This window comes from Benincasa hispida, unplaced genomic scaffold, assembly GCF_009727055.1.
Source record: "Benincasa hispida cultivar B227 unplaced genomic scaffold, ASM972705v1 Contig159, whole genome shotgun sequence".
NCBI classification, from domain to species: domain Eukaryota; kingdom Viridiplantae; phylum Streptophyta; class Magnoliopsida; order Cucurbitales; family Cucurbitaceae; genus Benincasa; species Benincasa hispida.
Window position 1 is genome coordinate 1,308,527 of NW_024064153.1, and position 22,540 is coordinate 1,331,066.

General features: G+C 31.2%; 1 long non-coding RNA gene across 1 annotated transcript; it reads right to left on the bottom strand.

Annotated features, from left to right (window-relative positions):
- Positions 1 to 21,290: 21,290 nt before the first annotated feature.
- Positions 21,291 to 22,161, bottom strand: LOC120068972. The gene is made up of 2 exons (XR_005479410.1): positions 21,657 to 22,161; positions 21,291 to 21,574 (listed from the first exon to the last, which is right to left on the bottom strand). It is a non-coding gene; the product is annotated as an uncharacterized LOC120068972 (long non-coding RNA).
- Positions 22,162 to 22,540: the final 379 nt, after the last annotated feature.

Below are 22,540 nucleotides of genomic sequence, written 5' to 3' on the forward strand. Positions count from 1 at the left end.
ATTATTTTATTTATTTAAATCAATAATTTAAAAATATTTTAGATTTAATAAAAAGTTGAAGATAATTGTACTATGGAATAAATTTTTTTAAAAAAAAGGTTAAAAGAATAAAACAGTAGCAAGCTACTGTTATATATATATATATTATTGAAAATTATTAGAAAAATATTTGGGAGCCACGTCCCCGATTGGGAACCCATTTTTTATCCTCGGTTTGACTCCCATCTTCGGTCAAACTAGGATTTGAGGCAGGGACCCACGGGGATTTTTGTCAATCCTACTTGTGATAAGCTCAATGCATACAAGTGATGCTACATGCAAAATAGCATGCCCCATGTAAATGAAGGAAGCTTAGCTCTTATAAGTAATGGTCTTGTAATTAATTGCAAACGTTTTATAAAGGATTTGCTAAACCATTTTGTATATGAACATGAGCTACAGGATATTCAACACTTATCCCAATTGACATACAATAATTATCAAAAGCTTGTGATGTAAATTCACCGGCATTATCAAGAAGAATGATCTTAATTGTATAATCAAGAAATTGTACTCTTAACTAATTATTTAAGCAAGTAATCTTGCAAATGCAAGATTTTGACTTGATAATAAGCACACATGTGACCATCTACTAGATGCATCTATTAATATCATAAAGTATCTAAATGTTCCACTTGGTGGGTTAATAGGTCCACATATATCTCCATAAATTCTTTCTAAAAATGTAGGTGATTCAATTTCCACTTTAGCTAGTGATGGTCTAGTTATCAATTTTCCTTGAGAGCAAGCATCACATGATAATTCATTAGATTGAAGAATCTTCTTGCTCTTCAATGGATGTCCATTTGAATTCTCAATAATTTTTCTCATCATTATAGATCCTAGATGACCCAATCGGTCATGCCAAATTGTAAATATATCTAGATTCAACTTATTAGTAATAAAAAAAATATAAGTGTTGTTTACTTCGGAAACGTAATAAAAAAGGTAAATGATGAAAAGTTAGTAAAAAAGAGTGTGTGGGTACACGTAATAATAAAATGTAATTGGATTAATGATCCTCCCCTCCATAATAGAATTACATTTATTAATTACGAATTTCATAATAGGATCCACATTTCATTATGATTACAAAACACCAACCACCAATAACAAATCAAATGGACCCCACTTTTCAAATCAATGGATTATGTTTACGAAGTTTCCAAACATATCATACTAGCCCTCATTTTTCATTTATTTGGTTATATACCATTTTATTTTAATATATGTATTTTGATATCTTAATCTTAATTTCCTAAGAAATTAGAGAGAAGAAAAATATGAGAGAAAACGAGTAAAATAGATTTTATTTTCACAAATATAATGTAATTTAAGAATTCAATTTTTATACTTGAGTTTAAAAAGTATAATTTTTATACTTTCAAAGTTTGAAGGTTTAATTTTTACTCAATTGAAAGCTTGAACGTAAGTATGATGGTTTTTGCCACTTATCCAATCCGAACTATTTTTGTGGGTTCTTTTAGCTATAGAGACTAGAGAAGTCACATGAGACTAACTCTATAAACCGTTTTTGATTGGTAGCAAATGTTTTGTTTTGAAGTTTTTTCAATAAGAGAATGTCATTCATCTCATTTTAATTCTATCTCACATTACTTTTTTCTTTGTCTCCTCTCTTTCTTCTTTGATTGCCCATAATCAAGTCTTTAACATTGTTATTTTTATTTATTAGTTGTCTTGTGATTATAAATTTATTTTTCTATTTTTTATTCTCATTTAAAATACTTGTCAATTTCAAATATTTTCATATATAGCAAAATACAGTGTGAATATTACAATATAACTTTGACACTAACAAATATATCACTTAAAAAAAACAGAAGTATCATTTTTAATATATGTAGCTATCCACAACATTTCATTTATTCAATATGTGTTTGAAGGCGTTTGAAGGTAGTCCACGATTATGTACATTATTGTATTTGTGTTGGCTTTAGTTTTTTTTTTTTTTTTTTTTTAAATTTTTTATTTTATTTTAAGAATAGTATTGGCTTTAGTTATCACCTTCTTTGTATTTGTGTTTTTGCTATGTGTCTATATCAAATAAAAAAGTATTCAACTCGACTTTAATTCTCACATACAATATATTTGTATTTTAGCATGTTTACATTGATTCACAAGAGCATTCAACTTATATATTTTAAAACATGATATTTCTTTTTAGAATTAAAAAAAATGGGATATTATCTCCTAATTTTATAGACTCTGAAATTTAAATAGATTTCTGTCATATTCTCTTTGGAATTGATTTGAGAAATAAAAAATGGTAATTTCTTCATTTGTGATAATTTCGTTCGTTATTTTTTTTTAATTTCTATTTAAAAATGGGGATAAGTAGTTAAAAAAAAATCCTACAATTACGGGGCTAGCCCAACAAAGAAGAAAAATAAGAAAAAAGAAAAAGAAAAAGAAAAAGAATTGTCATCACAGTTATGAGTATATATTTCTTTGGGGTCTTTTTAAATATAAAAAAATATTTAAAAATATTTAAATTTTATAGTAAAAAGTTCCAAAATATTTTTTGGATTTTTTTTTTAATTTATAAGAATTTCTCTATTTTTTCTTTTGTAATAAAAACTAAATTCATTTTCAGACTCACTATCAAAATGGTCCCGATTGTTTTGTTTGGTTGGAACCATTTTCTTCCTTAGGTTTCGTCTATTTTTGGAGATTGACACACAAAACTTGTGCACTCTAAATAATATTTTAACTACGCTTTCATAATAATTTTATGACCTTCCTACCGTTCATTAAACCAGAAATTTCACGTGCTTTTTCTTTTTAACTAAAATTTTGACATGCTTACTACGTGTTACATACCAGTTTAGTTAAAATATCACTATATATCTATATTGAATAGATAAATCTTAGGATCACTATGTCAAATTGTCAAGAATAAATAACATATTGGATTTCATTGTGATTGATAATAGCTTCAAGATGACGACGGACTTTAAGATGACTATAGTCTTCCTCAACTAAAACTCTGAATGCCCTTAGTACTTATTATTTTGGTATATTGGGATCATAGCCCTAAGATCTCTTTATATATTAATTCAATTAGGTTTACACTAAATCCTAATTAGTTAGGAATGAGCTTCTACGTATTAAGTCCATACTCAATTAAGAATCTAGGACTTTAATTAATTAAATCACATAATAAGACCCAACATAAATTATTAATCTACATACATAATTTATACTTTAATTAAATATATTATTATTTAAATATGTCTAACAAAAACTAGTTGGAAGCCACGTTGATATAGGTGGCTTAAATTTTTTTCTGACATAAATATTTGTAATAAATCTTAAATTGTGATTTAATTGGTTTTTAACCTAAAATTTTAATTCAACATTCTTTGAGTAAAAAATTATATATTTATTATTTCAAATTAATTTATAATGGATGTGACGTATTTTTTATTTTTTGAGACAATTTTTATTGGAAAATAAACCAAAAATTAAATAAAATGAGATATAAAAATTAAACAAAAAAAATGTAAATATTCAAAGTTTATATTGACGAATTCGGGTACCTGTTGACTTTACTTTCAATCGTTAGGAATCTACAAAAATAACTGATACAAGTGAAAGATTTAACCCAAAAAAAAACAAAAAAACAAAAAAAAGCTAAAATAACAGTATTGAATCAATTAATGAATTCTCAAGTTTGGCGGTTATAAAAAAATGTCTTTAATTTCAATAGCTATGAATCTTAAAAAAAAGATTAATTAAGAGAATTGATACAAATGAAAGATTTAATGGAAAAAGATTGAGGATTAAAATAACAATATTAAATAAATTAATGGATTCTCAGACCATCTCTTAAGTTTTCATAATCAAATGAATCTCCATCTAATTAAAATCTTAAAAAAAAAAAGAAAAAAGAAAAAAACGGAAAAAAGAAAAAAACGTTAGAAATCTAAAAAAAATATTAATTAAGAGAATCGATACAAAATAATATTTAATTTTGAATAATTATATTAATAAATAGAAACTTATTCATGATCGGATAGTAATATTTAATTTTGATTTAATTACACATACCAATAGCTAATTACTAAATCTACCGATACATTAAAATAATATGATGAATTTTGTTCATGGCCAACTAATAATATTTAATTTTGTTAATAGATTATGGAAATAGAGGAGGAAGATCAATTCATGATTGTAGTTCTAAAATTAGGAATAAAATTAAATGCATTTTTACATAATAACTCTGCGTTTTTATCAACTTCTCCATCCATTTTTCACTATTTCCTAATTTTCTCAAATCTCTATCTATATCTCCCATGCACCTATTATTTTTCTCCATCCGCACGATTTTCTCCATCATCTCAACCAACTACAAAACAACTTGAATAAAAAATTCATGTATATCAAAATATCATAAAATCTAAAGATAAAAAAAAAAAAAAAATAGATTTAGGATCGTTTCTATTATTTTGAAGAGGAAATTGTATCTTTTGAGGCATTAGAGTGAGAGGATTGCATTTGTGAATGTCGGTAGGAGTAACATAAATCTTCCACCAAGATACAAATTATTATTATAGATGAATAAAAAGAAAAATCAAGGTATAAAAGGAAAAAAAAAACATGAGATTCTTTAACATGCTTACTTATAAATATATCAAAGATTTAAATAAAAATATCAAAATTTAATATATAAAGAATAGAAGTAATCTTATTAAAATCTATATCTACATAAATAAAAAAAAGTAAAATCAAACCCCAACCTAATCTTCGATCAAAGATTTCAAATGATTTGTTCATCATTTACTTCTGAAAAAAAAAGTCAAACCACAAAAATCTTCAATTCACACACATTTTAAGACCCAAGTAAATTCGGGACATAACCATAAAGCAAGAAAATTGGAATAAATCATGGTAATGGATGAATGTAAGTGAATCCAATTGCCATCCATCCATGCCCATCATAAAAATGTTCCTTTTCAAACAAACTTCATTCTCCATCATTTACTTTTATAAAATTTGATTGCGCCTCATAAGAATTGTAGACACTTCCTACTATCAAAATACATTGGAATAACGCGAAGAAATGAAGTGGGACTAATAACCTTTTTTATTTTATTTTTATTTTATGAAATCTTTATGAAATGAATATGAGAAAACTAAAATTCCAATAACATTGTGAAACTAAGTGAAAATGGCTACTAACCTTTCAAAAATCTTGAACATCGTTCTTGTGATCCGATGACTTTTAACGAAGAAATCATTTAGCAACAAAATTCTATGGAACTTCTTGTTCATAAAAAGTTTCCATCATGTTATAAAAAATTAGTTATTCCTGAAGGATGGTAAAATGAAGAAGCTAAAAGATTTTAAAAAGAAAGGATATGAAGATTAAAAAAACAGTAATGTCTGAGCAAAAAGTGAAGTAAGGAAATTAAGGAAAACAAAGTAAAAAAGGAATTTTGAAAAGAAGTAAGGGCAAAATGGGGAGTCAAAGATTCTCCCCATTCTGCCCATTTTAATATAGTACACATTAGATTTTATACCAACTTTTTTTGGGAAAACGATTTATACGAACTAGATAACACTAGCAAACAACTATTTCAACTAGATACAGATAGTTACAATACACATTGTATACGTCTAACAATTTCTAAACTCAAAAGTAAGTTATATGGGAAAGCAAGACTTACAAATTCAATTAACCAAATCTCAAAAACTTGTGAAGATTCAAAAAGTAGTTGAAGTACACTTAAAGCGTTGTTTGTCTTGAAAATAGTGGCTGCAAGCAGACTATAATAATCATTTCAACTAGATACAACAACTAGTTTGGTTAAATAATAACCTTAAACTACTCAAACTTGACAAAACTCTGGTTAAAAATGATTAATAAAGTGTTGGAATAATTTGTCATAAAACTATCTTTTGCTTTGTTCTCTTTTGAAAATTTTATAAGGGTTTAATTTAGATGTGAAAAACATTTTTCTTTCTTTCATTTAGATTTGTATTAAATTTAGACCTGATAATGTTTTTTTTATTTAATTTAGGTCTAAAATGTTTTCTGTATTTAATTCAAATCTAAAAATGTTTTCTTTTGGAGTTCTTCATAAGGGAGCTTAATTTTAATATTGTCTCTCACTTTTTTTTTATTCTTCTGGTCTATGCAAAGTTCACACCTAATTTAGATCTTTATCTGATGAGTGAACGTCTAAGAAGGGTGTTGATATTAACCTTAGGGAGCAACTAAGAAGAAACGGTTTAGCACCAAGGTAGTCTTATAATTTGCTTTCAAGATAGTGGTCATTCCACAACACAACAATCAATTTCTTTGACACTCCAAATCTACAATTTGAAAGTAAACTGAAAACTCATAAAGAAGTCACCGCTATTGTAATTTGACATCCTTTTGGATAAGCCTATGAATTCAATGGATTCCTCAAATTTCTAGTCCACAACTCAATCAATAAGTTTCAGGCATATTTACAGATACTAAGAGGGATACTGAAATAAGAGCCCGATGAAACCATGCAGATTGTTATATGGAAACTAGGAGGCATGTTTTGAAAAGGTTATCAAGATTGTTGAGTAATATAATGAGGATTTTTTCTAGAATGTAAGAACCCAATTGATATTACTTCGGTTAACGAAAATTTAACTTAAATAGTAAGGGTATAACGGTCTATTTTGTTGTAAACAATGAGAATTTAATTAGATTTCCATATTATATCAGTTAACTATTCTTCCTACTCACTTTGTCTTCCTTTACTTTAGCCTTTAGACTCTCCACCTCCTCTATTTTAAGCACATTTTACTTGGTGCCTACTCTATTGTAAACAATGTAAATAAGAGGTGTGTAAATCTCTAGAAACACACATCACATTTTGAGAATAACTGAGTTCTCTCCTTTACTCTCCATTTGTTTTGTGTTTTTCTTGTTCTGGTTGGTTTTATAATATTCTAATTTCATAACATGTTATTAGCACAAGACTTTACCTTTTTTGATTGAGTTGAAGGTAGGATTTGTTTTATACTTATTATTTGTGGTAAACGTCTTTTATACATTTTATATATATGGGTGTATATGTGTAATATACCTAATACACACCTTGCATATTGAGCGTTGACGACATATAGCTTATACGTGATTTAGTATGATCAACATGTTAGTTTTTATTTTACATGTTATGAGAAGCATCTATTATTTGTTTACGATGAATCTAATTTTAGATTTTGAGCCTAGTATATTGAATTCAAATGCCCTCATTCTATCTTCTTTGTCTCATGAATTGCTTAATAGTTTTTTGCCATTTCATAAGCATATAATGTTTAAATTATTAAATTGCTTTTGATACTCTGTACATCATATGGTCAATATTGCAAGTTTTTTTTGGTTTATATATACACCATGTATAATATTACAATTGATATATTTGTATATAATATATCCACTAATTAGATTCATTTATATTTAATGTTGTTAAAATAAAAATTGACTATAAATAAACTCTGTCTAAAGATGGTTCTGTCTAGATTGAAGTATTTAAGTTGATCGAAAAGGAACACCTCTATTTGGAAACTAACCTGGAAGTTGAATTAGTCCATTTTTATTTTATTTATGATCATATAATGGTTAATTAATTTTTTTTAAAGTTATTTATTAATCATTTATATATTTCATATAGAGAAAATGTATATATATATTTGGTTATTTTTTGGCAAATTTAAAGATGTATTCTAGTAATTATCTTCCAATTTGATTATATGCACTTAAAGTTGCATAAATAAATAAATGTTCATTTTGATAAGAAGCACCTGAAGTATTATTTTATATCAAGTATTGTTCAGTCTAATTATATGCACCAGTAGTTGTATGATTTTAAATCAATAAGTAATTATAAACTAATGAGCATATAACAAAGAAGATGTATTATTTTGTTCATATATAAAATATTCTCTTGCAATAGCTATATCAAGAAAATTGTTTAATATTTTGATGAGCAATATCACTATTCAATGAGATTTTCAAAGAAAATTAATGTTGAATTTCAACTTTGTATTTGTATTGATCTGTAATATATGTAGGTACAATCTTTGATATATGTTCCTTTGACTCTCTCTCAAATGTTAGAAGAAGTTTAAGTCTTTCAGCTTTAGTTTTAAAGTAAGGAGCTTGGAGTCAGTCTCTTAAGTTTTCGATCTTCACATCTCTAGAACTTGGGACCTTCATTGTTGAGTTCTTCAGCACTTGAGAACCTCAATTTTCAATTCTTCAGAGTTTGGCCATTTAAGTTAGTTTAAAAAACTCACAATGGAAATTGAAATTCACTTAACCAATTTACTTTTAAAGCATGGTTAATTTTAGACTATACTTTCAATTTGATCTAAAATGAAATCACAATTTTCTGTTTGTCAAGCAACATAAAGAAACAAAAATGAGTATGCAAAAGGGTTGGATTAAATCAATGAAAAAGTCTTGGGCTTAGTATGTATGTTTAATATTTTTATCATTAGACACCACTTAATTGTACTAAATCTGTGAACCCCATCTAACAACCCAATTAGCCAAATTCGATATTAAACCAAATTAGCTCTAATTCAATTTACAACTTTTTTTAATAAGTGAAAACCGAATTACATTACGAAAGGGTTCAATTGTTGAGACATACTACAAGCCGGAGAGCCATATCTTATAGCATGATTAATTGGGAATGATTAAATCAAGGCATACATGAGTTTGGTCAGAAAAAATCTAGACTTTACACACGCGATCCTAATTTTTGCAACTAAATCAATCAATTTTTGCATAGGCTATAACGATTTTGCAAACAAGAATTTCAATAAACCAATTTTTCATATCAATTCAGAAAATTTCTATTAAACTTAAATCGAATCATCTCAAAGAATTCACAATAATTCAGTAAGTTAACTAGAAATCTTTCAAGAATTTAAACATACAACTAATCCCAAGAAAAATTTACCTAGCCTAGCATAAGCATATTAAAAAATTAATCAAAGTTGTAGAAATGAGGCTGAATATGATGAAATTTGCTCAGCAATTTGACTTAATCGGCTCCCAAAAACGTCCTCAAACTCTGTTTTTCTTCACACCACTCGGTTGGAACAGAAAACACCCATATATAGATTTGGCGCAGCGTCATAATGCTAGAGAGAGCGTTGCAACACTGTGCGGCTTCAAACTCAATGTTGAGAAAGTGTTGCAACGAGGCTGTGACGCTCGGTTGCACGCACGTGGAGGAGTTCGTCCGTAGAAGTTTGTAGCATTGCAATGCTCGGAGCAGTATTGCAACGCTACCCTATTCAATAGCTACTGCCTTGCAGCGTTGAACTAGAGCATTGGGGTGGTGTAACGACGATGGCATTGTAAGATCTTCGAAGCACTGCAACCCTCGGGGCAACATTGCAACGCTACCCTGCACACCAGCATACCGCCTTCAAGCGTCAAGCAAACGTTGGATTAAGGCAATTGGTGAGCGTTGCAACGTTGAAGCAGGGCACTTTGGTCTTTTTGACATCTCCGCTCAATTTAGTGCATCTGACTCCCAATTTTCCATTCTTTTAGCTCGATTTTTCATCTCAACAACACACTTGCTTCATGGGATCAATTTTCTACAAAATAAGACAAATAGAATACAAGAATTATCCAAATCAGTAGGATTAAGGACATAGAATTAGCTCTTTTTGAGAGCTAACAACTAATTACCTTTTGGTTTTGTGCTAAAGTTGGACTTAGGCCCAATATTTTCTTCGGTCCAAATTTTCCACCGTAGATTTGAATTGGTTCAAATTTTGGACTCGAGCGGTTTTAACCACTTGACCCAATCCACTTTATAAATTGAAACCTAATTGAACCTTTGGCCAAATTTATCGATCATGGTTTAGGTAATTATGGTCATTGAAGTTGATAAGCCATTATTGTCATCAAATGGTCGGATGGAAGACACGTGGCATTTTGTAATTAGTCAAGATTTCTTCTCCAACAAATGTTCCCTTTTCGAAATTTATGCACATTCATGTGTGGATGAATTTCGAAAACATTGTATGTTTTGAGCAATGATTTCAATTTAATTTATCAAAATATGAATTTAGTTTATAATTTAATTTTGCATTGCTTTGCCCTAATTTAGAAACAATTATGGTAAGCAAGCATCATAATTGGATGGAAATTGAAATTCACTTAACCAATTGATTTTTAAAAGCATGATTAATTTTAGACTATACTTTCAATTTGATCTGAAATGAAATCACCATGTTTTATTAGTCAAATTTGGTGGAGGGACAAATTTTGACATTAATAAATAAATAAATAAAATACTTTGGTTAGATTAAAACCCAAAATATTCAATCTAACTAAAATTTTTAAAAAAGGTCAAATCTTCGATCTAAAATCTAAACTTGTTTTGAGGTTTGGATTTCAAATTCAATCTAAAGTCTTACTTCTTTTGAGATTTTGATTTTAAATCTCAACAAACCCTTAACACTTCATTTATAAATAGAATTTAATCGAACCCCCCAAAAAAAAAAGGAAAATTCACCCATTAGCAAACTACTTCTTTTTTCCTTAGTGTGAGTGATGAAAAGGGAAAATTTTGAAGCCCATCTTCTTCCAATTTCTTCCTGTGCTTTGTAAATCTTCTTTTTTTCTTCTTCCTCTTTGTCTTTTGATTTTCTTTTTGCTTTTTGTTATATTGCCGTGATCGAAAGGTGCGGTGGTAGTTGTGTTGGTGTTGAGTGACGTCGAAATCAGCTTCTACTGCTGCCGTAACGCCGCCATTGCCGGAAAGACAAATCGGCTCCTCTGTGATTTTTGTATTTTCCCGACGCCACTGCACCCCCCTTTTTATACCTCTTCTCTTATTATTATTATTATTATTATTTTATACAAACAACTTCTTTTCGTTACTTTTTTTATATTACTTATCCCAACTTTTTTCTTCACAATAAAAAAAAAAATCAATTTTTTTTAATCACTTTGTTTTACAGCTTCTTTTCTTTAAAATAAAAGAATTAAGTTTGCCATTTTTTTGTTCTTAATTTTTTTAACGCATTATTTTCTTTTATTTTATTCCAGATTATAAGCTATTATATTGACTAACATTTCAAGAAGGAGGAGCAACTTTTTTGTTTGGACTTCCACATATCTTTGCAAAAGGTGTTTTTTTTTTATCTCGGAAAGGTCTAAACAGCCCCATTATATCACTATTCGATCCATTGGATGTAAGATGACTTCGGAAAGGTCTAAACTGTTAGAGTTGATATCCTAAATGTCGTAGGGTCTCGTAATTATAATAAACAATTTATTTAATAAAATATGAGATGTTTTATTTGATATTTAAACATCCAAGACTAACATCTATAGCTTATGTAGAGGTGGTTGATACTGGCATTACAAATACGACCCGTTTTGTAGACTTCACAAATGTAAAGTGAGTTTGTATAAGACCAGACTACGAACAAAACCTGAGGGGGATTTGTCTCTCGACTCAATAAACTTGCCATTTTGGGGGAATGTAGATGAAATTCATCTACATTGAAGGGTCTGTTGCAACTGTAAAGTGAGTTTATATCAACACAGAAATATATCTATAGTGGCAACTGTCGGTTTTTAACGGAGTGCCCGACAGTTAATATATATTGTATAATTTAATAAAGAAGTTTAATTAATTATTCAAGTACCATTCTAAGTTATCTAGTAACTTAAACAAGACATACGTGGATACCTTATCTCTCCTTGTAATCTCGTAGTTTGTAAACTTTGTATAAACATATTGTTATTAATAAAATAAGTGTTATTTTATAAGCATATACTCAAACCAACAAATTAAGATCCTAACAAATTAAGATCCTAGGTTATTTTATGTAATTTAAACAAGTATGTAGACATACAAGTGGATCTTGTTTAAATAATAACCTAAATGGTCTGTAGTAGATGGATAAGATTGGGTACCTTACGGATATGGTCCGCTTTGTAGATGTTACAAGTGTTATAAAGTACTACAAATGATATGATCCTCTTTGTAGATGTTACAAGTGTTATAAAGTACTACAAATGATATGATCCTGATCATTCATGTAGAGACATATGAGTGGGGTATCCTATACAAAGAATTTGTATAAGACCGGACCACGAAATGATTAGTCTATAATAGAGACTTACATTTCACTAGCATGCCTATAGGTGACATGATCTGAATCCTGAGTGAGGTGTGAACTCATTTCGGGTATTCATCTGACTGAGGAGCCGGAAACACAGTTACACGAGATGAAACTCATTTCTTCCCCAATGGAAGGGCAAGTAGATAAATTGCTCCCTTAAGGGATGATTTCGGGGCTTGAACATAGTGGTCACACCTTCTCCTAGCCCGAGAGGGACTTGGACATAGTTGGACTATTACTTATTATTCACTAAAGGGATCAATGGTACTTAAGAAGTTAGATGTAACTACAAGGGCAAAACGGTAATTTTGGCCCAACGGTACTTACGAGCAATTTATGAAGGGTCATCACTGAAGGAACTTTAGTTATAGAAGACCTATGAGCGGAAGTGGATCGTCCATACTCCATTGTGAAAGAACTCATACATTCATAGTCATACTAAACAGATTATGCATTAACTCATAAATTACAACATGCTTTGAATTAAATACAAGGATAAAGAGACAATACCTTTGAAGAACACTTCTTCAAGAATATCTCTCGATCAAACTCGAACGTAACGAGCAACTCGAACTCCCTCGAACACCAGCAAGTAGAAACTCGATCCTCGAACAGATCCAGACACTACCACTAGATTACCTTGGCATTCTCGGCGTGAGAATCCAGGACTGGTGGGTTCTGGCTTATTTTGGTTTGAGGGAAGACTTAGAGTGGAGGAGGAAACGATTGAGTAAATGAACGAACTATCGTGTACAAGATGAAGTCTATCGCATAGAATAGAATCTTGATCGTTTAGTCTCTCAAACTATCGTCTAGTAAACTTGATTCTATCCCGTAGTCACTCTAGTTAATCTGATATCTCATTTTCGTAGAATAATTAGAAAATCAATTTTCATCTTTATTCCACTTTACCATAAAACCGTACAACTACCCACTAAGGGTGGTTATGGAGAAAAAGAAATTAATTATCAAATAATTAATAAATATAAATAAATATGATAGCTAACTTATCATATTATATTTATAACCTATAGTCTTAATATTGTATCATATACAATATATAAACCATAGTTCTTTTTCTATTTTATGGTATTAATAAATTATATTTATATTAAATTTAATAACTATGAATCTATTTCATAGAAATTATATTTGAATCATATTCAAATACTAGTTTCTCTAATCAAATAATAATGTATCAAATACATTATATCAATTATATCATATATAACTGAATTAATTTAATTATTTCATATATAATCAAATTTCCTCTTGTTAATTTGAACATTTCAAATTAACCCAAAAACTGATTCTCAACTTGAATCCATTGAGCTACCAAGGAGACCTCATGAACCTATAGCTTGAAGCTCCAACGGTAGGTAAATAGCTTGAAGCTCCACCATTCATTAACTGTCGGGCACTCCACTAAAGATCGACAGCTGCACTCTTTGCACTATAGATATATTTGTGCATCCATTGGATAAAACCAATTACAGTACGATGACCTTTCACAAATTGCTCGTAAGTACAGCTAGGCCAACTTACTGTTTTGCCCCTGTAGTTACATCTAACTTCTTAAGTACCATTGATTTCTCTAATGAACAATAGATCATAGTCTCACTATGACTAAACCCTTCTCGGGCCAAGAGAGGGTGTGGTGTCACATTGTTCAAGCCTTGGAATTAGCCTTTAAGGGAGCAATTTATCTACTTACCCAATTCCATCTTGTCTAGCTGAGTTCCCAGTTCCCTAATTGGAAGAATTTCCAAAATGGTAGACTTGTTGAATCCGAGATCTGGTCACTTTCACCCATGCAAATCAAAGGACTGCCCTCATAGGCAGGAGTTCACAACTCACTCAGGATTAAGGTCATGTTACCTATGGTCATCCTAGTGAAATGAAAGTCTCAATTATGAATGACGTTATATAACGAGACTAAACATTTCATGGTCCCGTCTTATACAAACTCCTTTCTACAGAATATCCCCGCTCGCATGTCTAATACACGAATGAACAGGATCAGATCATTTGTAGCACTTTACAACATTTGTAACACCTATAAAGTGGGTCATACTCGTAGTATTACCAGGATAAGGTATTCCTCCTTATCCTTATACTATAGACCATTTAGGTTATCACTTAAAACATGATCTACTTGTATGTCTCCACATACATGTTTAAGTTACAATGATAACCATGAATCTTAGTTTATTGGTTTGTGATTAATGCAACTAAATTATCAAATATTTCATAGACTGAAGTGAATAAAATATCATATATTATAAATCACGAATGTTTGTTCATACAAGTGTTTACAAACTACAGTCCATACGAGATTTAGGGCACCAACCCCAACAATTTACATTTAGGAAGTTCGATGAGTTGTTTCTCCAATAATTGCTCTAACATATCAGGCATATTAGAGTTTGGAAAAGTTACTTTTTCTTGTCTATCTTTCAACGTCAGGCGTCTTTTCTCCCCACAATCTTGACGTTTCTCAATATTTTTCTCCTTAAAGATAAACTTTAAAGAGGTCGTCATAGCTTTTTTAGTAGCACCATTCGGTACCTTTTGGATGCTCGTCACTTCTTTCTTTTCTTTCTTTACTTCTGGGACCAGTAAATCGTTGCTTCCTATATTGGTAATGCCTAACTCCATATCATGAGCTTGGGTTGATAACTCTTCAAAGATGCGGGTTTTTTCTCCATTACAAGATATATAAAAGTCTCTAGTGCATTCCTTAAGTGCACATTTTCTCTGTCGACAGTTCAATTAATCTATCTTTGCAATCGAGGCTTAATGCTCCTCAATGATTGTTGTAGTCAATGATCGACTCTCCTTTTCATTGTTTGGTGGTGGTAAACTTTATCATGCTAACAGTACGCTTAGAGTTGTAGAAGTGGTTGAGGAATTCTCTTTGAAGTTGCTCCCAACAATTAATAGTTTTATATTTAAGGTCAGTGTAAAAGTCGAAGGTATTTCTCTTTAGAATTCGAAAGAACTATCTGACTAGCAAATCTCCTCACGTGACAGTGTTTTCATATGTTTCAATGAAATGAGAGACATGTTGCTTTGGGTTGTCCTTCCCATCAAACTGTTGGAACTTAAGTGGTTGGTATCTATTTAGCATTCTTAGATTGTTAATCTTCTTTGTATATAACTTGGAACATAAGGGGGAAGTTTGAATAGGTCCACCATATTGAACCTTGATGAAGTTGGCAATCATTTATTGCAATTGCTGAATAGATAGAGCCTTGATGGAGTTGACAATCATTTATTGCAATTGCTGAACAGACAACGAAAAAATTAAAGTTGAATTTTTTGTTGTCTTTATTGCAGAACAACCTTCCCTTTGTCATTATCTTTAACTGTAAGTGTATGAATTTATCTAACAATGTCATGATTCTTGATGTGATTCTTGAGAGATACAATTTCATAATCCCTTTCTTCAACAACGTTCATCTGCATGTTAACTTTCATTTTGAGTTTGGCCATCATTTCTTCATTTGTTTCGACGTCGGCCATCACGACTAACATCAGATACGGATCTGATGCCTCCTCACTTAACTGTTCAGAAGATGAAGTACGTTTGTCAAGTATAGAACTTTCCCTGATTACGATTCCACTTTTTTGTGGCTTTGAAAATTGTTCCCATATATTTTTCACAACCTTAAAGGGCAACAACTCTTCAAACTATTGAGATACCTATGAGCGACTGCGAGTAACTAGTCTCATGTAAACATGACTTGTGGTTTTGGAAGTGTTGCCTTTAGATTCCATGACTTATTTGAATAGGTCTTAAAGGAGAAAAAGAGATGAATGGTAGAGATGTCCCACTAGGTGTGCCAAACTGTTCGACAAGATTTTCGATGAAATTTAATTCGTGAAATTTGAACATTATATTTATATTGATTTGTAATATATGTAGGTAGAATCTCCAATGTATATTCCTTTGATTCTCTCTCAAATGTTACAAGAAGTTTAAGTCTTCCAAATCTTCTTAGAGCTTTTGTTTCGAAATCTTCAGAAAGATGAAGTCTTAGTCTCTTAAGTCTTTAGTCTTTAGATCTCTAGAACTTGGGAGCTTTAGTGTTGAGTTCTTCAGAACTCGAGAGCCTCAATCTTCAGTTCTTCTAAGCTTGAGAACTTGGGAGTTTCAATCTTCAAATCATCAAAATTTTGGTCTTCAGATCTTGAAAGCTTCGAACTTCAATTCTTCAGAATTTCAATCTTCAAAGCTTTCTATCTTCCAAAGCTTCTCTCCCTCTCCCTTATTTTAAGCACATTTTACTTGTATCTACTCCATTGTAAACACTATAGATAAGAGGTGTGTAAACCCTTAGAAACAAACATCTCACATTTTGAGAATAAAAGAACTCTCGCCTTTCCTCCCCATTTCTTTTGTGTTGTTCATGTTCTTATTGTTTTTATAATATTCTAGTTTCATAATCTATTTTACTTATAATGATAATAATAATAATGCAAAATAAATAATTAGATTTTGAAGGGAAAAAAAAGTATGAAATAAATAAAATACTAATTAAAAGACAAATTTAGGGCCAAAACTTTTGGTGTGAAGATTATTCGACATGTTTATTGGTGGCGTGGATATATTGTGGGGGACATGTGGCTATTAAAATTTTCTTTTAAGAAATTATATCTCAAGCTTGAAGTGGAAATTACAAAGAGGAATTAAAGCTTAGACAGAAAATGGTGGGTACAGAGGTATTGGGAAGAAGATTGTTGAAGAAATTGAAGAGATATGTGGGAGATTGGCTCAAATCTTGGTAAGTTTCCATGAAGCCTCACATTTATGGAAGTGAACAAAAGAGGAAGAAGGGTAAGAGAGAGGGTGGAATATATGAAGAATGAGGACGAGGTGGAGTTAAAATAAGAAAAATTATTTTAAATGATAAAATTGTTGAAAATATTTATAAGATATAATGAAATTTTAGAACTATCAATGATAGACATTGATAGATATTGATAAACATTGATAGACTTCTATCAGTGTCTATTAATATCATTGATAGAAGTCTATCAGTGTCTATCGACGTCGTTCATTGATAGTTCTAAAATTTTATTATATTTTATAAATATCATTTATAGAAGTCTATTAGTATCTATTAATTCTAAAATTTTGCTATATTTTGTAAATATTTTGATTTATTTTTCTATTTTTTTTAGAATAAGTGATATTATTAAACAACAAGGGGATCTCACAGTCCAGGATCAAGGCATCTAAGCATCAAAGTACAAAACCCAAAACAAAGCCTACAAGATAAGATCAGAACAAAACCAAAAAAAAAAAAAAAAAACTCGCAAACCAGAGAGAAAACCAGAGAAAAGAAACCAAAATCCCACAAACAAGGGACAACAACAAAACAAAGAACAACGGAAAGTACAATAAGAAAAAACATCCGTAAACACACTATATAAGACCAAGAAGATCAACTCGCCAGGAAGAAGCACGAGCACGAACTGTAGAGACCATAAGGTGAACCAGAGCTGACACCGACCTCGATCTACTTCCATGCAGTCGCCGATTACGTTCTTGCCAGATGTAGTATATGAAGGCACACCAGAATACATGAAATAACTTACTATACACCCCCTTACCCGACCCCACTCGGCACAACTAACTCAAATCCACATCCCAACCCGCCACCCGATGCGTCGAGCTCAATTGATATTTTTCTATTTTTAAAAACAATCCTTAAAATAATGATAATGATAATAATAATAATAAAATAAATTAATAATTATAATAATGAGGCATGGCCCGTGGAGAGAGTTTTGGGGGTAGAAGAAGCTGTTTCTGGGAATTGTGGAGAGAGATTAAGAAAGTGAATAGTAAATGAGGAAAGAGAGGGATAAAAGCATTATGACTTGTGGGTACGAGAATTTGGAAAATTGGTTTAAATGAAATGCAAGTAGTATTATAATAATAGAAATGAAGGAAATAAGATTATACTATATTATTTCATGTATTAATTTAGCTAAGGGTTGAATTCGACTTGAGTAGTTTATTTTATCAAAATATTATCATTTAATTGATACTACAAGTTTCATGAAAAATTATTACTACATATGGTTTCAAGATTTATGCTACAATTTTTATGGGATTTTCATGATTTTAACCCTAAGTTTTATTTCATATATATTTGAGATGTTTTATGTTTATCATGATTGGATATGACTGGATATGCTTTTAAGTTTTCAAAAATGGCAAGTATATTTCAAGATTTGATTTTCAATTTACTAATGTTGTACTCACGATGATTATCCACTGCACTCACGTGTTTTCATAGTGTATTCATGATATATATGAGGACTTCGGTAAATGAGGTGTTTGGGATCCACTTCGGTATTTTGCCTTTTGGGAGCTACTCTGCGTGTAGGTATGACCATGTTTCTCTACTTTTTACCTTAAGATTAGTCGATGAGTAGTATGACCACGTTTCTCTGCTATGCATCTTGAGCTTACCATGTTTTTCTGCTATGTACGTAAAGTTCCTTCTTTTATAGTATGACCATGTTTGGGTACTAATTTTGGTGGCATGTTTTGTTATTCATATTTATGTTTTTAATAGCAATTACTCATATTTATTTCTCTACAGCTAATTTATGGAAATTATGTTGTTATTAGATTGTGCATATTTTATATCTAATATTAATAGTTTTCAATCAATGATTAAAGAATTTTATATTTCTATTAAAATATGTTATAATAAAACCACCACTCATTGGGCTTGTCAGCTCAACCTTTCTTCCTACATTTTTCCTACCAAGTAGCACTTCTTGAGTTTCCAGCCGATTATGTGACGTCTACCACCTATTCTATATAGTTCTGCATGTCTTCTTTTGTATGTATTCATGTTCATGTTAAAAGTAAGAGTATTGTAAATAACTGGGGTTTTGAAGTGTTGTTTATACTTGTCGGTAGTTTAATGTGTTATATAAGTTATCATAAAGACATGTTTTAAAGTTCAAGTCAAGACCCACATGATATGTTATATTTCAAGCATGTAGTTTCACGATAGGCTCATTGCACATTTGGATTTTATTGTCATCACATCTTGTCTTAGGCTCAGATAGGATAATTCGGGACTAGTTGTGACATCGAAGCTTGAGACTGAATTTTAAGGTCAGTTCGTGATTTGGAATGAAAAAAGTAATTTCTTGTCATTGATTTTTGTGCACTGGAGTAACTAAATAGACTAAAGCTCACACAAACTAACAATACTTTGTTGTTGATGGATGGACAGTTTGTTGGGAAGATTTTGAGATATATCATGTTATGATTCTTTATTTTTTTAGATTGGTAAACGTTGACCTGAATTTGGGAAAATTTTTCATTCCAAATGGAAGTAAAATTAATTAAAAAAATGAAAAAGTAGATAGTTGGTAGAATGAATTAAAGAAATAATTACCCAAATAAACTGTCATATGTGCTTGTGATAGAGCATTTAAATTTCTATTGTGATTTTGGTGGTTTGTTCTACAAAATATTTCTAATTTTTATTTTTTAACTACCGTCGATTTGGATAATGGAGCCACAGGATTTTCTTGATTTGATTGAAATCTTGATCTAAATCCAAATTCAATTTTCAAATATGCTGAAGATATTTTGGTCAGTAATTTACTCCACCAATATATATTTTGTAACGACCTGACCCCTTAAAACTCAAGTTAGGCCATTACTAAACACATGCATGCATGGAACTTAAAACTAGACTCTTTTATAGTGAACTAAATGCTAAATAAATAAGGTAAATTTAAAAGACATTCATTAAATTCAAATATTAAAAACAGACGACAGGATACCCATAAATCATAAATGATAATAAATAGGTCTGAAAACAAATAAGTTTCAAACATCAAAACTGAAAGTTGAAAAATATGAAAAGAAATCTAAATATCATGAGCGGAAGCATAGAACTGATCCCAGTGGCTCGATCACGGATTCCGCTTGTCAATCGCCAGTGCATCTCTACCTTTACCTAAAACAACAACATGAGAAAAAATGAATATAAAATACTCAGTAAGTAACTCCACTACTGGGGTTAGGCTAGGCATCTATGTCCTTTAGATGCCTACCTCTGGTAGAACATATAAACTTCAACTCCTCATGGGATACATACATACATGAATAACTGAATTTCATCCTATTGTAGTTAAGTATGCCCACTACCTCTAGTAAGTCCCGTAGGACCAGCAACCTCTGATGAATCCCGAAGGAAAACACCACCTCTAGTGAATTCCGAGGGAAACACAACCTCTGGTGGATCCCGAAGGAAACACCACCTCTAGTGAATCCCGAAGAAAACACAACCTCTGGTGAATTTCGGAGGAAACACAACCTCTGATGAATCCCGAAGGATAACACCACCTTTGGATATGGTGAATCCTGAAGGAAACACAACCTCTAGTGAATCTCGAAGGATAACACCACCTTTGGTGAATCCCGCAAGAAACATAACCTCTAGTGAATCCCCAAGGAAACAAAACCTCTGGTGAATCTCGAAGGATAACACCACCTTTGGTGAATCCCGAATGAAACACAACATCTAGTGGGCATCTAACTAATCAGTAAGAACACTATCACAATCTCAACATCACAAGTATCACAACATGGTTCTATAACATACATATACATCTCATCATCATGGTTCTACAACCTACCTATACATCTCGTCATCCTAGTCCCATAACATACATATACATCTCATCATCATGATTCTACAACATACATATACCTCTCGTCATCCTAGCCTCATAACATACATATACATCTCATCATCATGGTTCTATAACACACGTATAAATTTCTTTATCATAGCTCTATAATATACGTATGCATCTCATCATCCTCAGATTCAGCAGGATCTCTAATAACAATAATATACTCAAATCATACTAGTATTCAAACATCTCTATGCACAACTAGTCTTTTAATCCCTCATGTCAGCAAGGCATACATAAACATCAAACTATCAATATATCCTCAGTAAATCATATTTATCAAAACCTGGCTCAAGTCCTTTCAAACCTCAGTCAATGAAGGCATACATAAATATCATGCTAACTAATAATCCTCAATAAATCATAATTATCATTGTAGGACAGTTCTAGTAGTAAGATTACTTACCTCAAATTGCACGACGAAATTATCCCAAGTAATTTCTCCCACCCCTAGACAAGTCCAAGATTTAATCTAAGGACAACATAATTTAACATCAACATTTATCAACACTTCCAAACCAAAATCCACTCTTCTACTCCATAACGTTCACCCAAACGTCTAACGAAACGGCCTCAAATGAGTTGGGCAACTGACCAAAAGTCTCGAAACGTGATTCTAGCATCAAGACATCAGGAACAAGCAATTAAATAAAAATTCAATGGTTTTCAAAACCTCCAAGAAACCCATAAAACCTTACCTTGGGCCTAAAATTCCAGCGACTGGCCATGGGTTCCGGTTGCTATGATGGGCTGAAGAAGAGATCGTTGGCCGAGTGTGACGAGCGAAGCGAGGACGGCTGGAGTGGCGGTGTGCTTTGATGGAGATGGCGAAGATTGACAGCGCCATGCAATGAGGCAGGGATCGCACGGCTAGGGCTGGAGTAGATCTGGGCAACGGCTTCGGTGATCGGTCAACGAGCACGAACGGACGACCTAGTCGGTAGATGGATCTTGCGAGGACAGACAAACAATGAAGATCTCTTGCGCGACGCGACTAAGTAGAGGAAATGACGTGGACGTGAGTGACTGGGTGTCACGACTGTACAGTTGCGAGCGACTGGGTTTTTGCAGAGGCGCGGCGCGTGGTGGACCTTCGGCTTCCGATCTGGGCGGTGGTTGAAGGCTGGGCGGCGGCTAGGGTCTCGGCTGGAGAGAAAACACGAGGGGGAAGGGGTTTCGGCGGAAGAAGAAAGGGGAAAGGGATGAGAAAATAAAATATAAATAAATAAAATAAAATAAAATAATATTTTTATTTTATTTTATTTCTTCCCTTTAACACTTATTCTCTTTTTTTTTCCAACAATTCCCAATTCAAAACTCATCCACTTTTCTCTAAAATGACTTTAATTTTCGACAATAACTCCAAAATTAAATTCAGGTGACAAAAAGTCCAAATTTCACAATTTCTTTGATTAAACAATTAAATTGAAACATCCCTTTATTAGTAATTATAACTCAGTAATCCAATTAAATTTCCAAAATTCCAAAAAATATTCTCGAATATTACATAATACTGAAATTATATTACGAACAAAATTCATGATATTACATATTTGATAAGTATATATTTGAATATTTCATG